This window comes from Orcinus orca, chromosome 5 (assembly GCF_937001465.1).
Source record: "Orcinus orca chromosome 5, mOrcOrc1.1, whole genome shotgun sequence".
In the NCBI taxonomy this organism is placed as follows: domain Eukaryota; kingdom Metazoa; phylum Chordata; class Mammalia; order Artiodactyla; family Delphinidae; genus Orcinus; species Orcinus orca.
In genome coordinates, this window is record NC_064563.1 from 18,954,167 (window position 1) to 18,977,195 (window position 23,029).

Sequence of the window (23,029 nt, forward strand, 5' to 3'; positions counted from 1 at the left end):
CCACCTCTACATAATATCAAACAGCGAAAATCTCCCAGAGATCTCCATCTCAACACCAGCACCCAGCTCCACTCAATGACCAGCAAGCTACAGTGCTGGACACCTTATGCCAAAAAACTAGCAAGACAGGAACACAACCCCACCCATTAGCACAGAGGCTGCCTAAAATCATAATAAGGCCACAGACACCCCAAAACACACAAACAGACGTGGACCTGCCCACCAGAAAGACAAAATCCAGCCTCATCTACCAGAACACAGGCACTACTGCCCTCCACCAGGAAGCCTACACAACCCACTGAACCACCCTTAGACACTGGGGACAGACACCAAAAACAACGGGCACTACGAACCTGCAGCCTGTGAAAAGGGGACCCCAAATACAGTAAGTTAAGCAAAATGAGAAGACAGAGAAAGACACAGCAGATGAAGGAGCAAGGTAAAAACCCACCGACCTAACAAATGAAGAGGAAATACGCAGTCTACCGGAAAAAGAATTCAGAATAATGAGAGTAAAGATGATCCAAAATCTTGAAAACAGAATGGAGAAAATACAAAAAATGTTTAACAAGGACCTAGAAGAACTAAAGAGCAAACAGTGATGAACAACACAATAAATCAAATTAAAAATTCTCCAGAAGGGATCAATAGCAGAATAACTGAGGCAGAAGAATGGATAAGTGACCTGGAAGATAAAATAGTGGAAATAACTACTGCAGAGCAGAATAAAGAAAAAAGAATAAAGGAACTGAGGACAGTCTCAGAGACCTCTGGGACAACATTAACTCACCAACATTTGAATTATAGGGATCCCAGAAGAAGAAGAGAAAAAGAAAGGGACTGAGAAAATATCTGAAGAGATTATAGTTGAAAATTTCCCTAACATGGGAAAGGAAACAGTTAATCAAGTCGAAGAAGCACAGAGAGTCCCATACAGGATAAATCCAAGGAGAAACAAGCCAAGACACATATTAATCAAACTATCAAAAATTAAATACAAAAAAAATATATTAAAAGCAGCAAGGGAAAAACAACAAATAACACACAAGGGAATCCCTATAAGGTTAACAGCTGATTTTTCAGCAGAAACTCTGCAAGCCAGAAGGGAGTGGCAGGACATATTTAAAGTGATGAAGGGGAAAAACCTGCCACCAAGATTACTCTACCCAGCAAGGATCTCATTCAGATTTGATGGAGAAATTAAAACCTTTACAGACAAGCAGAAGCTAAGAGAATTCAGCACCACCAAACCAGCTTTACAACAAATGCTAAAGGAACTTCTCTAGGCAGGAAACACAAGAGAAGGAAAAGACCTACAAATAACAAACAATTAAGAAAATGGTAACAGGAACATACATATTGATAACTACCTTAAATGTAAATGGATGAAATGCTCCAACCAAAAGACAAAGACTGGCTGAATGGATACAAAAACAACACCCGTATATATGCTGTCTACAAGAGACTCACTTCAGACATAGGGACACATACAGACTAAAGGTGAGGGGATGGAAAAAGATACTCCATGCTAATGGAAAGCAAAAGAAAGCTGGAGTAGCAATTCACGTATCAGAAAAAACGGACTTTAAAACAAAGACTATTACAAGACACAAAGAAGGACACTACATAATGATCAAGGGATCGATCCAAGAAGAAGATATAACAATTGTAAATATTTATGCACCCAACACAGGAGCACCTCAAAACATAAGGCAAATACCAACAGCCATAAAAGGGGAAATCGACAGTAACACAGTCATACTAGGGGACTTTAACACCCCACTTTCACCAATGGACAGATCATCCAAAATGAACATATATAAGGAAACACAAGCTTTAAATGATACATTAAACAAGATGGACTTAATTGATATTTACAGGACATTCCATCCAAAAACAACAGAATACACTTTCTTCTCAAGTGCTCATGGAACATTCTCCAGGATAGATCATATCTTGGGTCACAAATCAAGCCTTGGTAAATTTAAGAAAATTGAAATTGTATCAAGTATCTTTTCCAACCACAACACCATGAGACTAGATATCAATTACAGGAAAAGATCTGTAAAAAATACAAACACATGGAGGCTAAACAATACACTACTTAATAACGAAGTGATCACTGAAGAAATCAAAGAGGAAATTAAAAAATACCTAGAAACAAATGACAATGGAGACACGACAACCCAAAATCTATGGGATGCAGCAAAAGCAGTTCTAAGAGGGAAGTTTATAGCAATACAATCCGACCTTAAGAAACAGTAAACATCTCGAATAAACAACCTACACTTGCACCTAAAGCAATTAGAGAAAGAAGAACAAAAAACCCCCAAAGTTAGCAGAAGGAAAGAAATCATAAAGATCAGATCAGAAATAAATGAAAAAGAAATGAAGGAAACGATAGCAAAGATCAACAAAACTAAAAGCTGGTTCTTTGAGAAGATAAACAAAAGTGATAAACCGTTAGCCAGACTCATCAAGAAAAAAAGGGATAAGACTCAAATCAATAGAATTAGAAATGAAAACAGAGAAGTAACAAATGATACTGCAGAAATACAAAAGATCATGAGAGATTACTACAAGCAACTCTATACCAATAAAATGGACAACCTGGAAGAAATGGACAAATTCTTAAAAATGCACAACCTGCCAAGACTGAATCAGGAAGAAATAGAAAATATGAACAGACCAATCACAAGCACTGACATTGAAACTGTGATTAAAAATCTTCCAACAAACAAAAGCCCAGGACCAGATGGCTTCACAGGCGAATTCTATCAAACATTTAGAGAAGACCTAACACCTATCCTTCTCAAACTCTTCCAAAATATAGGAGAGAGAGGAACACTCCCAAATTCATTCTACAAGGCCACCATCACCTTGACACCAAAACGAGACAAGGATGTCACAAAGAAAGAAAACTACAGGCCAATATCACTGATGAACATAGATGCAAAAATCCTCAACAAAATACTAGCAAACAGAATCCAACAGCACATTAAAAGGATCATACAATATCATCAGGTGGGGTTTATTCCAGAAATGCAAGGATTCTTTAATATATGCAAATCAATCAATGTGATACACCGTATTAACAAATTGAAGGAGAAAAACCATATGGTCTTCTCAAAAGATGCAGAGAAAGCTTTCAACAAAATTCAACACCCATTTTTGATTAAAACCCTCCAGAAAGTAGGCATACAGGGAATTTACCTGCACATAATAAAGGCCATATATGACAAACCCACAGCCAACATTGTTCTCAAAGGTGAGAAATTGAAACCATTTCCACTAAGATCAGGAACAAGACAAGGTTGCCCACTCTCACCACTATTATTCAACATAGTTTTGGAAGTTTTAGCCACAGCAATCAGAGAAGAAAAAGAAATAAAAGGAATCCAAATCGGAAAAGAAGAAGTAAAACTGTCACTCTTTGCAGATGACATGATACTATACATAGAGAATCCTAAAGATGCTACCAGAAAACTACTAGAGCTAATCAATTAATTTGGTAGAGTAGCAGGATACAAAATTAATGCACAGAAATCTCCTGCATTCCTATACACTAATGATGAAAAATCTGAAAGAGAAATTAAGGAAACACTCCCATTTACCACTGCAAGAAAAAGAATAAAATACTTAGGAATAAACCTACCTAAGGAGACAAGAAGACCTCTATGCAGAAAATTATAAGACACTGATGAAAGAAATTAGAGATGATACAAACAGATGGAGAGATATACCATGTTCTTGTATTGGAAGAATCAACATTGTGAAAATGACTCTACTACCCAAAGCAATCTACAGATTCAATGCAATCAAACTACCACTGGCATTTTTCACAGAACTAGAACAAAAAATTTCACAATTTGTATGGAAACACAAAAGACCCCGAATAGCCAAAGCAATCTTGAGAACGAAAAACGGAGCTGGAGGAATCAGACACCCTGACTTCAGACTACACTACAAATCTACAGTAATCAAGACAGTATGGTACTGGCACAAAAACAGAAATATAGATCAGTGGAACAGGATAGAAAGCCCAGAGATAAACCCACGCACATATGGTCACCTTATCTTTGATAAAGGAGGCAAGAATATACAGTGGAGAAAAGACAAGCCTCTTCAATAATTGGTGCTGGGAAAACTGTATAGCTGCATGTAAAAGAATGAAATTAGAACACTCCCTAACACCATACACAAAAACGAATTCAAAATGGATGAAAGACCTAAATGTAAGGCCAGACACTATCAAACTGTTAGAGGAAAACATAGGCAGAACACTCTATGACATAAATCACAGCAAGATCCTTTTTGACCCACCTCCTACAGAAATGGAAATAAAAACAAAAATAAACAAATGGGACCTGATGAAACTTCAAAGCCTTTGCACAGCAAAGGAAACCATAAACAAGACCAAAAGACAACCCTCAGAATGGGAGAAAATATTTGCAAATGAAGCAACTGACAAAGGATTAATCTCCAAAGTTTACAAGCAGCTCATGCAGCTCAATATCAAAAAAACAAACAACCCAATCCAAAAATGGGCAGAAGACCTAAATAGACATTTCTCCAAAGAAGATATACAGATTGCCAACAAACACATGAAAGAATGCTCAACGTCACTAATCATTAGAGAAATGCAAATCAAAACTACAATGAGATATCATCTCACACCGGTCAGAATGGCCATCATCAAAAAATCTACAAACAATAAATTCTGGAGAGGGTGTGGAGAAAAGGGAACCCTCTTGAACTGATGGTGGGAATGTAAGTTGATACAGCCACTCTGGAGAACAGTATGGAGATTCCTTAAAAAACTAAAAATAGAACTACCATACGACCCAGCAACCCCACTACTGGGCGTATACCCTGAGGAAACTATAATTCAAAAAGAGTCATGTACCACGATGTTCACTGCAGCTCTATTTACAATAGCCAGGACATGGAAGCAACCTAAGTGTCCATTACAGATGAATGGCTAAAGCAGATGTGGCATACATATACAATGGAATATTACTCAGCCATAAAAGGAAATGAAATTGAGTCATTTGTACTGAGGTGGCTGGACCTAGAGTCTGTCATACTGAGTGAAGTTGGAAAGAGAAAAACAAATACCTTATGCTAACACATATATATGGAATCTAAAAATAGAAAAAAAAATTGTCAGAAGAACCTAAGGGCAAGGTGGGAATAAAGACGCAGACCTACTAGAGAATGGACTTGAGGATACGGGGAAGGGGAAGGGTAAGCTGGGACAAAGTGAGAGAGTGGCATGGACATATATACACTACAAAACGTAAAATAGATAGCTAGTGGGAAGCAGCCACATAGCACAGGGAGATCAGCTTGGTGTTTTGTGACCACCTAGAGGGGTGGGATAGTGAGGGTGGGAGGGAGGGATACGCAAGAGGGAAGAGATATGGGAACATATGTATACGTATAACTGATTCACTTTGTTATAAAGCAGAAACTAACACACCATTGTAAAGCAATTATACTCCAATGAAAAAAAATTATCCAAACATGCCCCCCAAAATAAATAAATAAATAAAGTAGACAGAGTATGGGAGACTTGGGCTCTTCCTCCAAGAGATGCATTGTGACTGCATTAATCCAGAGAACTATGTAAGAAAAGTAAAGGATCCCAGCAACAATTTGTTAAATAAGCAAACAATCCAGAAATTAGGGTCAAACAGGGTGCTCCAAAAGCAAATATAAGAGGAGAGGGAAACCTGAAGAAAGATTAGGAGACCCAACAGCACGAAATCCAGGTTGGGATCCAGGTGAGGATAACACCTGGAGTAGGCCGGGCACCAGCAGGCATCACGTGTCTGTCCTCCCCCCACACCCAGAACAGGGTGAGGCTAGAGAGGAAAATCACCCAAGTCCAAATGAGAGAGCTTTGGGGTCCTTTCAATCTCTCATCTCATTTGATAATGATCTTGCCCTCTGCTGGTCAAGACGCTCCGGTGAACATGTTATTTACACAGCCTCCCCACTCCTTCCCCTGAAAGTGAGAAATGTTCTGGTCTGGTTGACTCTCAACTATTTTTTCTGGTTTTCCAACGGTTTTCAAGGAGTTGGTGAAGCCGTGTGAATTACAACTTGAAAATACTTCCCAATAAATACAGAAGCTATTCTTACAACAGTGTCACAGGCAGAGGTCATGGCCAGGCATGGGAAAGATCCAGCCTCCTGCTGGCTGGAGCTCTCGCTTACCGGGTCGCTCTCTCCTCTCTCTTGGTACCCAGTTTCATACCAGCTACTATTTGGTCAAGGCTGGATCATTTGTCACCCTAAGCACAAATCAGATTCAATTCACAGAAGCACAGAGTACAGCTGGGCTCCAAAGAGGACTGGACATCTGCGGTACTTGACATTCAAGCCTTTGGCGAGATGTCAACATTTCATAGAGCACTTTAAATGTTTTGGTTTGAGAGCTAATGCAGCATTTCCCACTGGTCAACACCAGCAGTCTAGGCAGAAAGCAAAGTAGATTTCCCTCAACATCAGATGTTACGCTCAGTTGCTGATCCAGTCTTGCCTTCAGAGACCATAAGAGACTGGATAAATTGGTAAGTAAGAAAAGCCCATCCAATGCAGGGTTTATTTAAAGATTTAAATATTTGTGATTCCACTGTAAAACGGCTTGTTGTGCTCGTAGTGTCCTAAATTCTTTTTCTGAATGAACAGAGTGACAGATTTGCAGGTGAGATGTGACTTTTCCAGGTTCAAAGACTAAACTAAGTCCAATTACCTTTTCTCTGTAAATGTTCTTTTTAATTTCATGAAGCACAATTTTCTTTCATGAGTTCATGCATAGGCTTTCGGAAATTCCTATTTTAAACAATTTGTAATCGTACTGCTTGTAGAATATAAGACAGTGTTGTGTGTATGTGGATAGTGAGTTAAAATCAGTTTGGGATATGGTAAAGGGCATAAATACAGCTGGGTTATGATGTAATCCTCAGAGCTGAGGGAGTCCAATTAAGAACTAAAATGCTGGAGGGAAAAACAGAAGGTTTGGTTTAACGGCACAAAAGGACACAACCTCACTAAAAACTGAAACCAAAGTGAAACACTTCATGAGAGGAAGCATTTTAAATCTTCTCTGAAACGGTAAATGCCTGGGCTACCGGTGTGGATTTAACGGTGAGTCACAATTGATTTTCAAAGGAAAAAACAGGAATTAAATAAGCCTTATAGGTGCTGTTCTAGCTTTTATTAATGTCTTATAAGTTTTGATTTTCATGTTCTTGATTCTTAACTTCTGATTTCTTCCTCTGAGATTTCATGTAACACTTAAATGTCAATCATTGGTAGCATTTTTAGTTTAATTTGTGGATGGCAGGGACAAGGGAGGTAACCTGTGGAACTTCTATTGCTTGTTTTTCTAGAAATTTGAGTAGTAAATTCCATAGAACCTAAACTAATAGATAATTTTAAAACCTAATTTGTGCTAAACTAATAGATAATTGTAAAACTTAATTTGTGCTTAGAATCCATTCCAGTTTATTTCCCAGCCAAAAAGAAAATATCTTTCTTTAAAGAGCCCCATTTACTGGAGAAATTGTAAGAACTTACAACTGAAAGCAACTGAAGGCAGGCGGAGGTTTAGAGCATAATTGACCAACGACAAACAGCTCCCTCCCTCTGCCAACGAAAATTTTAAAAATCACTAAATTTAGTATTTGTTATAAGTTGTGACGTCCTTCTTAATAAATTACTCTCTAAATGGAGAAACAGCAACCTCTTAAGTCTTCTCTCATTCATTTTTATACCCACCACCTCCCTGCCAGTTCTCCCCGCTTAAAGAAAGCATTCACAGGAGAAAATCTATCTATTTATACACAGTGTAGACATTTAGACATATAGGTAGATCTCACGCTTAACATAATTAAAATGAAGAGACTGGCATTTGCAACTAACTCCTCTTTCCTCCATTCGGGCCAACTCTCGGTATCAGACCCACCCATTCTGGGGAAGATGCTTCATGGCCTTCAGGGCTTCTCCAACACAAAACGTTTCACTGGCTGCTAGGGATTCACACGTGCCATTAGATAGCGTGAGAAAGAAAAATCCAGAGTAAAACTTTGGTTTGGAAAACATAACCAAGATCTAAGCCCTCTTTACTTTTTGCCCTATGCCCTCTGGTACAACTATATAGATTTTATTTTGACTGTTCATGTGTAATTTTACTAAAAACTATTTAAAATGTATCAGCATTAACCTAACCGTATGAAATGGACATTTTCTGCAGATAAGAAATAGTCAAATACCAGCAATTTTATGACTCATCCTAATAAAAAAGAAAACAGTCTTAAAAGGTAGCCCCAGAAGTCGAAGGGCGAGGGAAACATCAATAATAATAATTTACATAATTTTTATATGCTAGTGAGACCTAGTACGTCTAATTATCCCCATAGGTACTCCTCTGCTTTTAAAGGCTTTGCACAGATTCTGTTATCAAAACTGGGTGTTTCCAGCAGCCAAATTACACTGGGAAAGAACTTCTATCATTTCCTCTGTTTTACTGATTAGGAAACTGGGGTCCAGAGAGGTTCAGTGATGCAAATAGGATAACACAGCTAATGAAGACCAAGGATTGAATTTAAAGGAAAAAGTCATCTGGCCTCAGATCCAATGCCCTTTCACCTACCCCATCTTGTCTCTGACCTAAGGAGATAAATGTGTCCAATAAAAATTATGATTTATACACAGATAAAAGCTGAAGATGCAAGAGTGTGCAGGACTGCTCTGCCCCTTAACTAGGCACTCACACAATAATGGCAGTAATCACACTGTATGAAACAGTCAATATTATCGGGACTCAAGTTTTTAGAGAGGCAATTTTACCTCGTCGAAAAAGCAGGCACTTTGCAGACAAACAGCTGAATCTGAATCTACCGTGAGCTTGAGCTACCTTTTGTTTTGTTTTTTAGCTCCTTTGCCTCTTTGATCTACCTCTGTTCCATCTGTCACCCCAAAGAGCTACTAAGATATTAACTGAGACGTGCTAATACCCGGCACCTTAAGAGTTACTCAGTAAAAATGGAATTCCTCACTCTTCCTTGCCAGTAACTTATTAAGTTAGAGGTAGTACTGGCAAGAGTAAAATCCCATAGGAAGTTTCTTGAGTTGATTCTGACACACATGGAGCCAAAGGACTCATAAAATAAGGGGAAATGAATACTTCTCCCAATTTACCTCCTGTCACTCCAACAGAAAACTGGGCACCATGTCAGTACCCAAGTAGTGAGTACCTGTCAACATGTCTACTGAGTGCCAACTAACTAACCATCAGTGACCACTGTAAACAAAGAGGCCGGTCCCTCCAGGCCAGAACAGTAGGCCTGACAACTAGGAAGCGTGGAGATCTGGGTCAGGGCCCATGAGCCCCACAGGTCGTGGTCCCATACAGAAAGGGGTGGGAGGAAGACATGAGAGGTATTATTTGCTTAATTCATATGTTTGGTGGATGGATGGATAACCAAATAGACAACCTTACCAAAAACCTAAAAAAAAATAAAGAAAGATATCTGATGTGTAGGAGTTACAATGAGAGATGGAAGTTATACACATTTTTCATTTCATCACTCTTCATAAAGGTCTGGTGTCTTTTTTTTTTTTTTTTTTTTTTGGTATTTACAGACAGGCCACATATTGGACGGATTAAGAGCTGACATATTAAAATAAGCAAACTAACCCCCCAAAAACCTTATTAGAAAATAGAGCAAAATATATTTTAGCCAAGAATTGTCAAACTTCTGGTCTCATGATCCCTTGAACACTACTGAGAAGCCCAAAGAGCTTTTATGTTGTTATACCTAGCAATCTTTACTATATTAGAAATTTAAATTCTGAAATTCATAAAATACTTAATTCGCTTTAAAAATAGCATCAAATGTTAACATGAATAATACATTTCTATGAAAAATAATTATATTTCCCTCCAAAAGTTTTAGTTAGAAAAGTGGCATTATCCTCCTTTTTTTTTTTCCTTTTGCGGTACGCGGGCCTCTCACTGTTGTGGCCTCTCCCGTTGCGGAGTACAGGCTCCGGACGCGCAGGCTCAGCGGCCATGGCTCACGGGCCCAGCCGCTCTGCGGCATGCGGGATCTTCCCGGACCGGGGCACGAACCCGTGTCCCCTGCATCGGCAGGCGGACTCTCAACCACTGCGCCACCAGGGAAGCCCCTATCCTACATTTTTGCTTATCTCTTTAACATCTGGCCTAAGACAGTTAAATTCTCATATCCACTTCTGCACTGGATCAGTTTCAAAATGTACTTTTAGTTAAAGTAAACAGAAGAAAATCTAGTTTCACACAGATATATAACAGGACAAGGAAGAAGTATTTTAATAGCCTTCTGGATTTTCTTCTTTGGTACCACACCAAAACTCAAAAAGTGGCAGTTTCTTAAAGGCTGTTTGCACAGTAGAAACTAAATTCATATCAATGAATATTTCTGTTACATTAAAATCCTTTAGCGTAACTTGGTCTTGGACGAAATCTTTTACCCCTGCTAGATTTTATATCATATAATCCTTGGTCATTTGAAGAGGTACCAAAATTCATCCAGAATTTTGACGTATAGATACTTTTCATTATGTAGTGTCAAAAATAGTATTGATAGTGGCACTGATTTCATTGTAAGTACTGGAAAGTAATGCTATTTGTCTTCCTTGACTTGAAGGCTCAGTTCATTCAATTTTGAGAAAATGTCTGCCGAATACTCAAGTATGAACTGCTATAGTTTATGTGCATTCCATGAAGAAAGCATCTAATTCAGCTCGCAACTTACTCAAGTGTTGTTCCTCTAGACAACCATCATATACAGAAGTGCTTTGTGAGCCATTCCTATAATGTCACGTGAAATATTTAAGACATACACTTTAATCAAATGGACAATATGTATTACTTCAACACAGTCACTGTAAAGTTAACTTAGTTTTTTATTTTTTGTGTTGTTGTTTTTTTGTTTGTTTACTAAGATTGCATGGATGTAAGGTAGGCAATGACTACAGGACAGACAGTTGGGTACATGGCCTTCATTTGTGCTGAAGTACCAGCAGGTATGTTTTACACATTGTGGCTTTTGCACCAATACTACAGATGTCAGCACAGTGAGTGAAAAAGGCAAACAACATGTTAGTATTCTTCTGAAAATGGGCTGACCTCATGGCCCCCCTGAAAGAGTGTCAAGGACTCCATGGTTCCACAGACCATATTGTAAGAACCGTTATCTTAAAAGTGGTCCTGGGGCTTCCCTGGTGGCGCAGTGGTTGAGAGTCCGCCTGCCGACGCAGGGGATGCGGGTTCGTGCCCCGGTCCGGGAAGATCCCACATGCCGCGGAGCGGCTGGGCCTGTGAGCCATGGCCGCCGAGCCTGCGCGTCCAGAGCCTGTGCTCCGCAACGGGAGAGGCCACAGCAGTGAGAGGCCCGCGTACCGCAAAAAAAAATAAAAAAAAAAAGTGGTCCTGAAGAACCTAGTGGCAGGACAGGAATAAAGACGCAGATGTAGAGAACGGACTTGAGGACACAGGGAAGGGGAAGGGTAAGCTGGGATGAAGTGACAGAGTGACATGGACATATATACACTACCAAATTTAAATGGATAGCTAGTGGGAAGCAGCTGCATAGCACAGGGAGATCAGCTTGGTGCTTTGTGACCACCTAGAGGGGTGGAAAAGGGAGGGTGTGAGGGAGACGCAAGAGGGAGGGGATATGGGGATATATGTATATGTATAGCTGATTCACTTTGTTATACAGCAGAAACTAACACAATAATGTAAGGGAATTATACTCCAAAAAAGATGTTAAAAAATAAAAAAGAAAGGCAAAGTTGGAGCCACTACCTGAATGCTGTTTCTAGCACGGGCAGGATGCAGGTCTGTTGAGCAAAATTTGCATTTAGCTATTTTATAGTTCTGTTATATTTAAAGCCAAACCCTGTTACAGGGTCCTTTCTTCAGTGTCTCCAATATAACCAGAAGCCACCTCAGTTGAGACTTTGACATAGGAAAATTTTCTTTTGATACAAAAAAGCACTAATTCGGGGGGAAAAAATTGATAATTTGAATATACTAAAATTAATAACTTGTTTATCAAAATATACTTTTAAAGGAAAACGGACAAGTTACAATCTGGGAGATGCTATTCACCATACATATACCCAACAAAGCAGGTATCAACAATATTTGAAGGATTTCTACAAATCAATAATAGTACAAACAACCCAAAAGAACAATGAGCAATAGATATGACTAGACATTTCGTGGAAATAACCAATTAGCATATGAAGAGATGCCCATGTCACTGTGATCATGGAAATGTAAATCAGGACCACAATGTAGTAACATTTCATAAGCAAAAAATTTTATATCCGAGAATAGGAAACGTTGAAGAAGATGTGTACCCACAGAGGATTTGCAACCACTCTGGAAAATAGTTTGGCATTATTTCCTATAGTTTGACATTCATATACCTATGATCCAGCAATTTAAATCCTCTATTTATACACACAAGACACTCTTTCACATGTTCATCAAGAGACGTCAAGGATATGTACCTTGGCATGGTTCAGAAGGGCAAAAACCTGGAAACATCCGAAACATAGGAAACTGAATGAATGAACCATGGCATGGCCAGACGATGGAATGTTTACAGTCACCAAAACACATGAATTACGGCAACAATGCTCACCAGCACGGACAACGTGTGGTATCTAAATCACTAAACGATTATGTGTTTCTTCTAAAATCACAATTTCATACACACATAGACATACAACACACTTTTAGGAACACACACAGATGTAACAAAACCACCTAAAACCGCGAGAGAATGAAAAAAATGGGGTTCAGGGTGCATGGTGGCCAGAGAGACGGCATGTGGGAAGAAAGAGGATTCAGTTACATGCAGCTCATAATTGTCAAAGTCTTGGCTTTTGTTGTGGTTATTGAGTTTGAGGGAGATTATTAACGTAATTAAGAATAACAAAATAGGGGCTTCCCTGGTGGCGCAGTGGTTGGGGGTCTGCCTGCCGATGCAGGGGACACGGGTTCGTGCCCCGGTCCGGGAGGATCCCACATGCCGCGGAGCGGCTGGGCCCGTGAGCCATGGCCGCTGAGCCTGCGCGTCCGGAGCCTGTGCTCCGCAACGGGAGAGGCCACGACAGTGAGAGGTCCGCGTACCGCAAAAAAAAAAAAGAATAACAAAATAAAAATTTTAGAGTCAGCCTTGCGTGCTAAGAATACGCCATATGGTTATATAAGACTATGGTGAATCCAACTTTATGCACCAACGAATTTAAAAGATATCTATACATTTTAACCTATTACGCACATAGAAACTGTGAAACTCTGAGGTCCTGAACAGACTCATCATTTGACAGTTAAGTAAATCAAGTCCTTAATTTGACCAAAGTTGTACAGATAGATTCATTCATAAATTCAGTAAATATCTATTGAACATCTACTATATGCCAGGCACTAATTTAACAGTGAACAAGAGAAATAAGTTCTGTTCTCATGAAGGTTACCTTCACGGCGTAGTAGGAATGGGGGGGGCGGGGTGGAGGGATGATGGAGGAAATAAATTGAAAAATAAACACTACTTTAAATAACGAAGACCACTCTGAAGAAAACAAAACATGGTGAGAGGGTGTAGAGCGCTGCCTACGCTCCTGGCTGTGTCAGGTGTCGTAAACTGGGAAGGCCTCCCTGAGAAGGTGACGCTTGAACAGAGACCAATATGAGGCAGCCACAGTAAGATGCTAGAGACAGACAACGCCACAGACAGAGGCCAGGCCTCCGAGCACCTCTGCCCCAGTGAGGTTCACCTTTCTAGAAGTGGGTGTCAACATGACCGTGGTGACAGTGTGAAAGCAAATTCACCTGGGTATTCCTACTACTCCTACGCACTGCTTGACAAAACCTGGCTGTGGTCATGTCTGTAGACCCTTGCCAAGAGCCCCTGCCAGTTTACAAAGGAACAGAAGCCTTTCATGATTTATCTGGGACGGAGAAAAAGAATGCACCTGCTCAGAGCTTTGTCCAGCACTGGAATGGCAGGCAAGGAAAAGCTCAAGGGGGTAGCTAGGCAGTTAAGTTTTGCTTTTCTTTTCAATTTTTGTTTCACTGGGCCAAAAACCTAAGCAGCACAATAATGTTTCGTGACACGTACTGGCTTACTTGCCAAAGGGGACAAATATCTGCTACTTTGCCTTCTCTACACCCCTACCCCATACCCACAAACATACCTGCACTTCCCCACAGGCTGACCAAGTCAGGGACATTCGAGAGACAGAAGAAAGCTTGCTGGCGCTTCTGCTGCTGCGGGCTGGGCAGCTTCATATTACAGGCAAAAAAGCCACACAGCTGATGAGAGGCCTCTGTTGTCCACCAGGAGAGCAACTGTGGCCCCTGGATAAGGAACGTGGGATAGCAATAATCCAAGTTATGCTGACATTATATCTGCCAGGCCTCTCCTAGCCACCTACTAGAGGGGAGGCATGTAACCAAGGTAAGAACATACGGGTAAGATGCTACGGCCACTGGGGGCTTGAAAAGAGGTGGGTTTCAACTGTAGGTGCTCTGGTTACCATCTCAGGACTTGTTCACGCCACTAAGCTCCCTTACACAGCCTTCTTCCTAGGTAAAATAACAATGTTTTAGGTCATTCATCAGAAATTCATGCACCTTCTACTATGAACTATTTGCTGAGCTAGATGAAAATACAAAGCTCTCTCTCCATGCAGTAGAACAGACAAGCTAATAAAAATACGACTTGCCAACAGGAAACAATATTCCCTCGTAGTTAAGGCTTTAGAATGACACTGACCTGGACCCACGTCTCAGTTCTACAATACACTAGTTCTTACACCTTGGACAAGTTACTCAAGCTGTCTAGATTTCAGTTTCCTTCACTATAATATGAGATTACTTCTGTCTTATGAGGTCTACTGGAGGATTTAAAAGTGCATAGCTGTAGTTCGTTCATTTTCAGTGCCGCACAAAAGTTCACTAAATTTTTTTAACCCTTTTTCCTGTTAACAATCAGTTGAGCTATTTCTACGTTTTTGCCATTACAGTGTTTCTATGAGCATTCTCGTACATGGATATTCTCATACATACTTGGTATGCTTCTGGAAGAGAGACTTCTAGGGCATATACTTAGGAATTAAAATGCTCAGCTATAGGGTGAATGAACCTTCATCTTTTCCAACTATTTCCAATTCCTTTTCCAAACTTTCCAATTCCTTTAGAAACATAATGCTGAGCTGGAGATAAAAAAAAAAAAAAGTCCTGGAACACTACATACACCATGAACCATGAACAATTTTTATAATGGAATCTATGTTCATATAGATTTAAAACCATTTATGTTTAAAGGCAGGAAATAAGAAACACAAAATTCAGGTCAGGATTCCCTCTCAGTGGAGGAAGGCACAGCCCAGGGAGGAGGGAGGAGGGAGGAGGGAGAAGCTGGAGCACTGGTGAGGCTCCGGCTCTCAAGTCAGCACTGTGGTCTTTTTGTTGTGCTTTAGTTTCTTTGCATAAATTCTTTTCAAAGTATCAAGTAGTCCATTAAAAAGCAAAGGTATTTTTAAGAGCAATTACCACTGCCTGTGTCTGGTACCAGGCAAAGTTCCCCACGGATGGCAGTTACTGCTGTACAATGTGATGAGAGTGAAAGAGATGACAAGACAACAGCGGGAGCTCTGGAGGTGCCGCAGCCAGGCTCCGCAGCGTCCGGGGCTGTGGGAGACGCAGAACCGCAGGAAACAGACGTGCCCAGTGCGGATGGGAGAGGAGGCTGCTCAGAGGCCAGAACCACCAGACTCTGGGCCCTAAAAGGGCAGGATTCCCAACACCAAGAACGCTATCCTGATAACAGGAGCCAAAGGCATAAGTGATAGATGAAAGGAAAAGTGTGTCTTATAGGTGACAGTTTTAAGCAATGTTCTTAACAAAGATTATTTTGGCTTAGAAGAATGGGGAGAATGAGAAAAGAAGATGGCCAGGAACAGAGTAAGAAACACCAATTTAAGGACAGGCAGAGAAACTCCCAGAGGTGAATGAGAAGCAAAGGTAAGGAGGGTAGCAGAGAAGTCTGAAGAACTGTTATGCATTTGCTATGTGTCAGGCACTGAGCTAGGGACCCTTCCCTCAAAACTAATACACACACATACGATACATACATATACGTATGCATATATATACACGTATATACATATATAGTTACATATACCAGCAGAAAAGTACATGTATACACACATATATACACACATTTCTTTTACTAAATTTTCTACTACATTTCTTTTACTAAACCATTTTGAATATAAGTTGCACAAAATCATGACCCTTCCCTCCTAAATACTTCAATATGCATCTCTGAAGATTAAGAATATTCTCCTAGTTAACCATGCCATTACCATACCTAGAAAAATTAAGACAATTCAATAACACCATCTGATATACAGTCTGCATTCAGATCCACACAAGTGCCCTAAAATAATTTCTATAGTGCTACCCTCTACCGCCCCCAGCCACCAATCGCAGTTCACACAGCACATTATTTCTCTTTGGCCTCTTTTGATCTAGAACTGCTCCCGCCCACCCCATCATGTTTGTTTGCTTTTCATGACATTGATTTATTTACAGAGTCTGGGCTGTTGTTTTATAGAATGATCCATGTTCTGAATTTGTCCAATTGTTTATCCACGATTAGCTTTTTGACAAGGTAGGTTGTGTACATCTAACTGAGTCATATTGAGAGGCAAAATATCGAATTATCCCATTTTTGGTAAGTTCAATCATTCAGTGACTGCCAGATGAAAAGGTACCATTTTTTTCTTTGTTATTCTAAATGATCTGTGAGTGATGCTTTTAGATTGGAACATCCTGTTCTCCTACGACCTTTCGCCAAGAGACTTTTCACAAACACTGAAGACTGCTGCCTGAATCAATTATTACACTGAGGTTGAAAACTGTTGACTTTCTAATTCTATCATTCCTTCTACCTTTTCTAGCTGACATTCTTCTACAAAGAAGAGCTTGTCCCTGTCTTCATCCTCCCTTTGTCATCTGTATTTTTAATATCACTATCAACTCTTGAATGTGGTTTGTCTTTAAAAGTATTTTCATCTATTACTGTCCTTCTTATTGATATCCAAACTGTTGAATTTAGAAGTACCACCAAGTCAGCTCCCATGTCCTTTTTTTTTTCCTTTCCTCCCCCACCCCCTTAACACTTCCTCATTGGTCTGAGCACTTCCTTGCTTTTTGCCTGCAAGGTATCAACTCACCTTTCCCTGTGCCTGATTTGAAATCAGTCACTTCCCCAAGGAGCCTTGGTCCCTGTTAGTGGGTGGTGATACTTAGAGACAAGATAATCTCATTGATAATGGAGACTGCTACGTGTCCACCTACAGAGGATTTTTTACTTTTGTTATTTAAAGTTGGAAATGGCTTGAGCAAGTTTATAGCTATTAGGTTATCAGGACTTCAAGACCTACAAATTTTATTGAGAACTTGTGGAGGTTTATACCTTGAAGGAAAGTAGCCTCTAGACTGAGAGAGAGCCTGAAAATACAAAAGAGGAAGGCAACAATGTATAAAGAAAGATTAGAAAGGAAGTCAGTGTAGGCTGCAATTAAAAAAAAAAAAAAAACCCACCATGGAGTAAAATAAAGCTGGTCCTGGTCCATGCAGGTCATGAGCATGAAATTCAATTCCTGGTACAGACAGGAAGGAGCACTTCTTATCATCAGAGTCCGTCCATTCGGACACCATCTCTGAGGCAACAATGAAATGGCATCTAATAGCTCCCATAGGGCATGGCAAGATGTAAGATAGCATCCTCAAAACACATATGTGCGACTCATATTGAAATCCATATGAAAAGTGAAACACTCACAAATGTATTGATCTAAAGAGGACACTTACATTCAACAATGGATCCCATTGGGATGGGCCTCGGACTCATGAAAAGCAAAGGTCTTTCTTTCCATGTGTACTCTGAGCACCATCTATAAGCTGCATAAAAATGCATCTTTCACATTTAAGTCCTACTCATTTTGAAATGAATGTAGTTGCTTCATTGTCATATGCTCTGTTTAATAAAATACAAATTCATTTAAAGCATTTCCCAATTCATAGGTTAGTGTAACAATATATGTTATTGCATCAAAGGTTACTGATTCCTCCAACAGGTAGGAAGTACATAAATTTTAGGCTTTAAAGTGTATGAGAATCACTTCTCTGTAGTGTTTCCACTCCCATATAAAGTTCTGGATATTTCTATTCTTTTCCTTTGGGATATGCAAGCCTCAATCTTGAACAAACATATACCTGGTTGATATTTAAGCTAAGTAAAGTTGTTGGTTCCTCACAAATGAAAATCTGTTCCCCAGCCCCCTGGCAAAGGGATATGCGTTAAGGCCCTAAAAGCCCCAAGATCTGAGGAACTGAGTACTGCACGCCTGATTGAGAAACGCAAACACCATCTCAGTAAAGCAAAAAGAGGTCAGAGGGTCATTTCCTTGCCTCACCCCAGGGAATAGAACCACATATTCCAAAACAATGCTGCAGAAGAACAGGCTGGAAAAAATTAAGTCAGGAATCCTAACAGCTCAATCTAAGTCCAGATAGAGAAAGGAATCAGTTCCCCAAACTCTGAAGACAGGAGTTTCACAGCTTTACATCACTCACATCAAAAATGCAGACCCGTGTGGACTGCCAAGTAAGTGCATGAAACGCTCTGGACTTCACTCATACTCCCTGCTGCTGAGTGCCGCTTCCTGTGACGAGAACCCAGGGACCATAAGAAGAACGGCCTTCCCCCAGCTTCCCCGAGGCAAGCGCTGCTGGGCCAGACCCCCCAGGAGGTTTGGAGCACACTGCAGCCCTGCGTTTCAGTGCAGAAGAACATCAACCTCAAATAAACGTGGGGAAGTAGGGCACACCGTGGGAGCCTGACCCAGGGGAATTCCTGGCCGGCTGAGAGTCCCAGGGACCTCCGATTCGTCTATTGTCAGCTGAGTCACTCCCTGAACCCCCAACGTTTCCTCTGAGTCATACACTGCCAGGCACCAGGTATTTGATTCTTATAGGAATAGAAACCCTATGAGGTAGCAACTACTACCCTCTCACTTTAGAGATGTAAAGACAGAAACATGGAGGCACTCTGTAACTATTCCAATATCACAGCTACTAAGAAATTGAGCCATATTTCTAACCAAGGTCCACTGCATCCAACATGCATGCTTTTAACCATTATACTGCACTGTCTGCCCATTATTCCAACAGAGCTGTAAAGAACGCCCACTTCACATTCCAAGACCTAAGCATGTGAATTACTTAATCGCTGCTGAGTTACTCAACATACAGTTCAGGTTTAGCACCAATGAGAGAGCTGACAAAATTCTATTCCTGTATCAAAATGACACCAAATACAACTACCATTAAGGGGCTATTTCAGTAGTTCTCAACTTGGGAACATCTTAAGAAATGTCTGGAGACATTTTTCCTTGTCTTAAGTCATGGGTGCTGCTGGCACCTAGTGGATAGGGCCAGGGATGCAGCTAAACATCTTACGATGCACCAGACCACTCACCCACAAAGAACTGGAACTCAAAAACATGTCAGTAGTGCCAAGGGTGAGAACCCCTGGGCTATACCGAAGACTGTAGGTGGAAAATCCCTCAAAACCTATCCTGACGATCCAGATGCAGCTCCTGGTACGGAGGCTAGGATGGGTGGCCACTTCCATGGCCCCAGAAGTTTGGCATCTGTGCCACACCTCGCCCTCTCCCCCGGCTCCCGTGATCTGCTTGCATCACCACAAGATGTGAAGACTGACCCGGGTTCGAGGAGGCGCCAGTCTTGCACTTTGCTAAGAGTTCTGCTAAAAGTATTTTAAGGGAAGTGGTTGGAATTAAAAGTAAAAAACTAGGTTTGGGCATCATCATCAGCTTACCATCATACTAACTCACCATCCGTTATGGAGTTTCTGTATGCAGTGGTACCCAGAGACTAACTGGAGAAACTGAAGGCATCCACACCTTGCAGACCTTTAACACCTAGATCAAAAAGGACATACTCACAAACTCACACGCACATGTCCACCTTCCCTCAAAAACAATACTGGATAAGTGATTCCTAAAAACAATACTCTAGAAAAATGCTGAAGGGCCTGCAATACATGCACATACTCATGAACACAAACAAAACATGCTTGCCCCGAGTTCCCTCAGGAGTAGAGGAGACCTGGCTTGGAGATGAAGAGACATAAATTTGAATACTGTCTGGCCACATATTAGCTGCCCAGTTCGCCTTTGATGAGTTACTTAACCATTCTCAGCATCAGTTTCCTCATTTGCAAAATGGTGATAACAGTAACTGATTGGCAAGGCTCTATCATGTTACTCAAGAGCTTGGGCAATCCGTGTCCCCCCTGCTGTGCTGTCCTCTCATGTGTCTTGGTGCATGTGCCCGATAGCTCTCTCTGCCCAACACTCCCTCCCTCCCCCTCTGACCCCCTTCTATGAAATAAACTGGCATGCTTAAAGTGACTTCTCCTGGAACAGGTCTATGACCTAGAAGCAGAGGACTCTGTTGACCCACTCCTAAGGAGTCACAATGTTGGGGAAAAAGAGGCAGGACCAAGAGTGAGGATGCAAGAAATTCTAAAACATTCAACCGACCATAGAATAAGAAAGGCCAGAAGCCTGATGGCAGACTTAAGAATTAATTAATACTATTCAATAGTATAAAATATTTTTAAAATATAAAGTATGTTATAAAGTATTGAATAACATAAAATGTTATAAAATATGACTACAAGACTGAATAAGTAGCCCATATATAAATTCTCCTTCTATTCAACCCTTATGACTGTTCTGGAAACCATCTAGGATATCACATATTGGCACCACAAAGAGGGAAAAAAAAAAGTCACACGTTACAGCAAGGGAGATAAAAGCAGCAATAATAAGAAAATGGCTTTAGTAAGTTTAGAAATGTACACAATGATTACACACATCTATACTACTTTCTATTGTTAGAAGAATCATCTAGAAACAAATATTTATCTCATATGAAAAGACCTTGGGGCACCTCGGATCAAAGTTTTTGATGTTTGGACTGTAAGGACAGAGAAGGAATTGTCAGACTGTCATTAGATAAGAACTGAACAAAGAACAGGAAGGAAAATGCTCATCATAGGTGGGTACTGATTAAAGAGTGATTTGAAAGCAATTCATTTTCCAAATACATTTTCTTTACTGAATTTTTTTTTTATAAATTTATTTAATTATTTTTGGCTGTGTTGGGTCTTCATTGCTGCGCACCGGCTTTCTCTAGCTGCGGCGAGCCAGGGACTACTCTTCGTTGCGGTGCACAGGCTTCTCATTGCGGTGGCTTCCCTTGTTGCAGAGCACGGGCTCTAGGTACGCGGGCTTCAGTAGTTATGGCTCGTGGGCTCTAGAGCACAGGCTCAGTAGTTGTGGCGCGTGGGCTTAGTTGCTCCGCAGCATGTGGGATCTTCCCGGCCCAGGGCTCGAACCCGTGTCCTCTGCATTGGCAGGTGGATTCTTTAACCACTGCGCCACCAGGGAAGTCCCTCCATATACATTTTTGTTTTCTAATTATGAACTATTTCAAGTACACAAAAGTACAGAAACTAATGTTGGTTAACACCAATACACTTAATCGCCCCGTGTTAATTGATAGTAATATTTAGGCATCATTGTTTCAGAATTTAAGAGGTGAAATACCACAAATACAACTAAAGTCCAACCACCCTATGGCATCCCTTGCCCCTCCTTCCTTCTCCAGGAGCAAGCAGTTTCCTGAAGTTAGAAGATATCATTCCTGACCAGAACATGCTCAGTACTGACCTGGATCAAATATAATATTCCACCACAGAGAACTAAATCTCTTTGTTTTGTTTCTAAAGAGAACTTCATGACCTCTTAGGGCTATTCTAGGTAAATATGTTTTTTTTTTTACCACTGGTTCTCCATAAAATATCTATTTATATTTACAGACTAGAAGGATGAGATTATTATGATGAAATTTATAATGAGTACACACTAAGAAAAATCTTAGATTTCAGGCTCCTTTTAATGTAATTTTTTCCTACCTCAAGTCCCAACTACAGCAAAGAAAAATAAGGTTGATTTTTTACCCTCCTCACCAAATATTTATTAAAGTCCCCTATGTACAGTCTTTTAAAAAAAACAAAACACAAAAAAACTTGCTCTTCAAGGAGTACTCGTTGGGTTAGCAGCATCAACATTATACCCAGCTCCAGACCTATGGAATCTTGAGTCTTCATTTTAGCAGGAGCCCTGGGAAATATGTATGCGCATTAAAGTCTGAGAAGGGTTGCCTTAAAGAATTTAGAAAGGTGACAACCTAGACCGAGGCAGAACCAAATCCAACCACCATTCTGCCAAACCTATCCTCTTCCTATCATACAATATAGCTTTCAGATGTTATCTTGGCAAAGTCCATGCATAAGTAGACCAGTGGTTATCAACCAGGGGCAATCGGGCCTCCCAGAGGACATTTTGTTCACAACTTAGGGAGATGATACTATTGGCCCCTAATAGAAGCCAAGAATGCTGCTGAACATCCTACACTGCAGAGGACAGTCCTCATGACAAATAATTATCTAACCCAGAAAGTCAATGGTACAAAGGTTTAAAAAAAAAAAAACACCAGAAAACAAAAAAAGCCTGCCTATGATTTCCTAGCTAAAAGGGTCAATTGTTAACTTCAGTAATTTAAATGAGCTGATTTGAGCAACCAAACCCATAAAGCGTGTGGGGGGTGGGGAGAAAGAAACCAATAACTAAAACCACTTCATATGCAATCCTCTCAAGGAAAGGGTTTACAGGGTTTACATCACATCAGTCATCGTCAATAGTGACAACCAAAACGAAGTTCAGTAAAGCAACAACAAAAACGCATGTTGAAATATTGCACAATTATACAAGCTGTATTTAAAAGGCA

General features: G+C 40.4%; 1 protein-coding gene across 2 annotated transcripts in view; it reads right to left on the reverse strand.

Annotated features, from left to right (window-relative positions):
• The window catches only part of MED12L (mediator complex subunit 12L), a 329,841-nt gene that overhangs the window by 179,965 nt on the left and 126,847 nt on the right, over nucleotides 1–23,029 (reverse strand). The window lies entirely within an intron of this gene.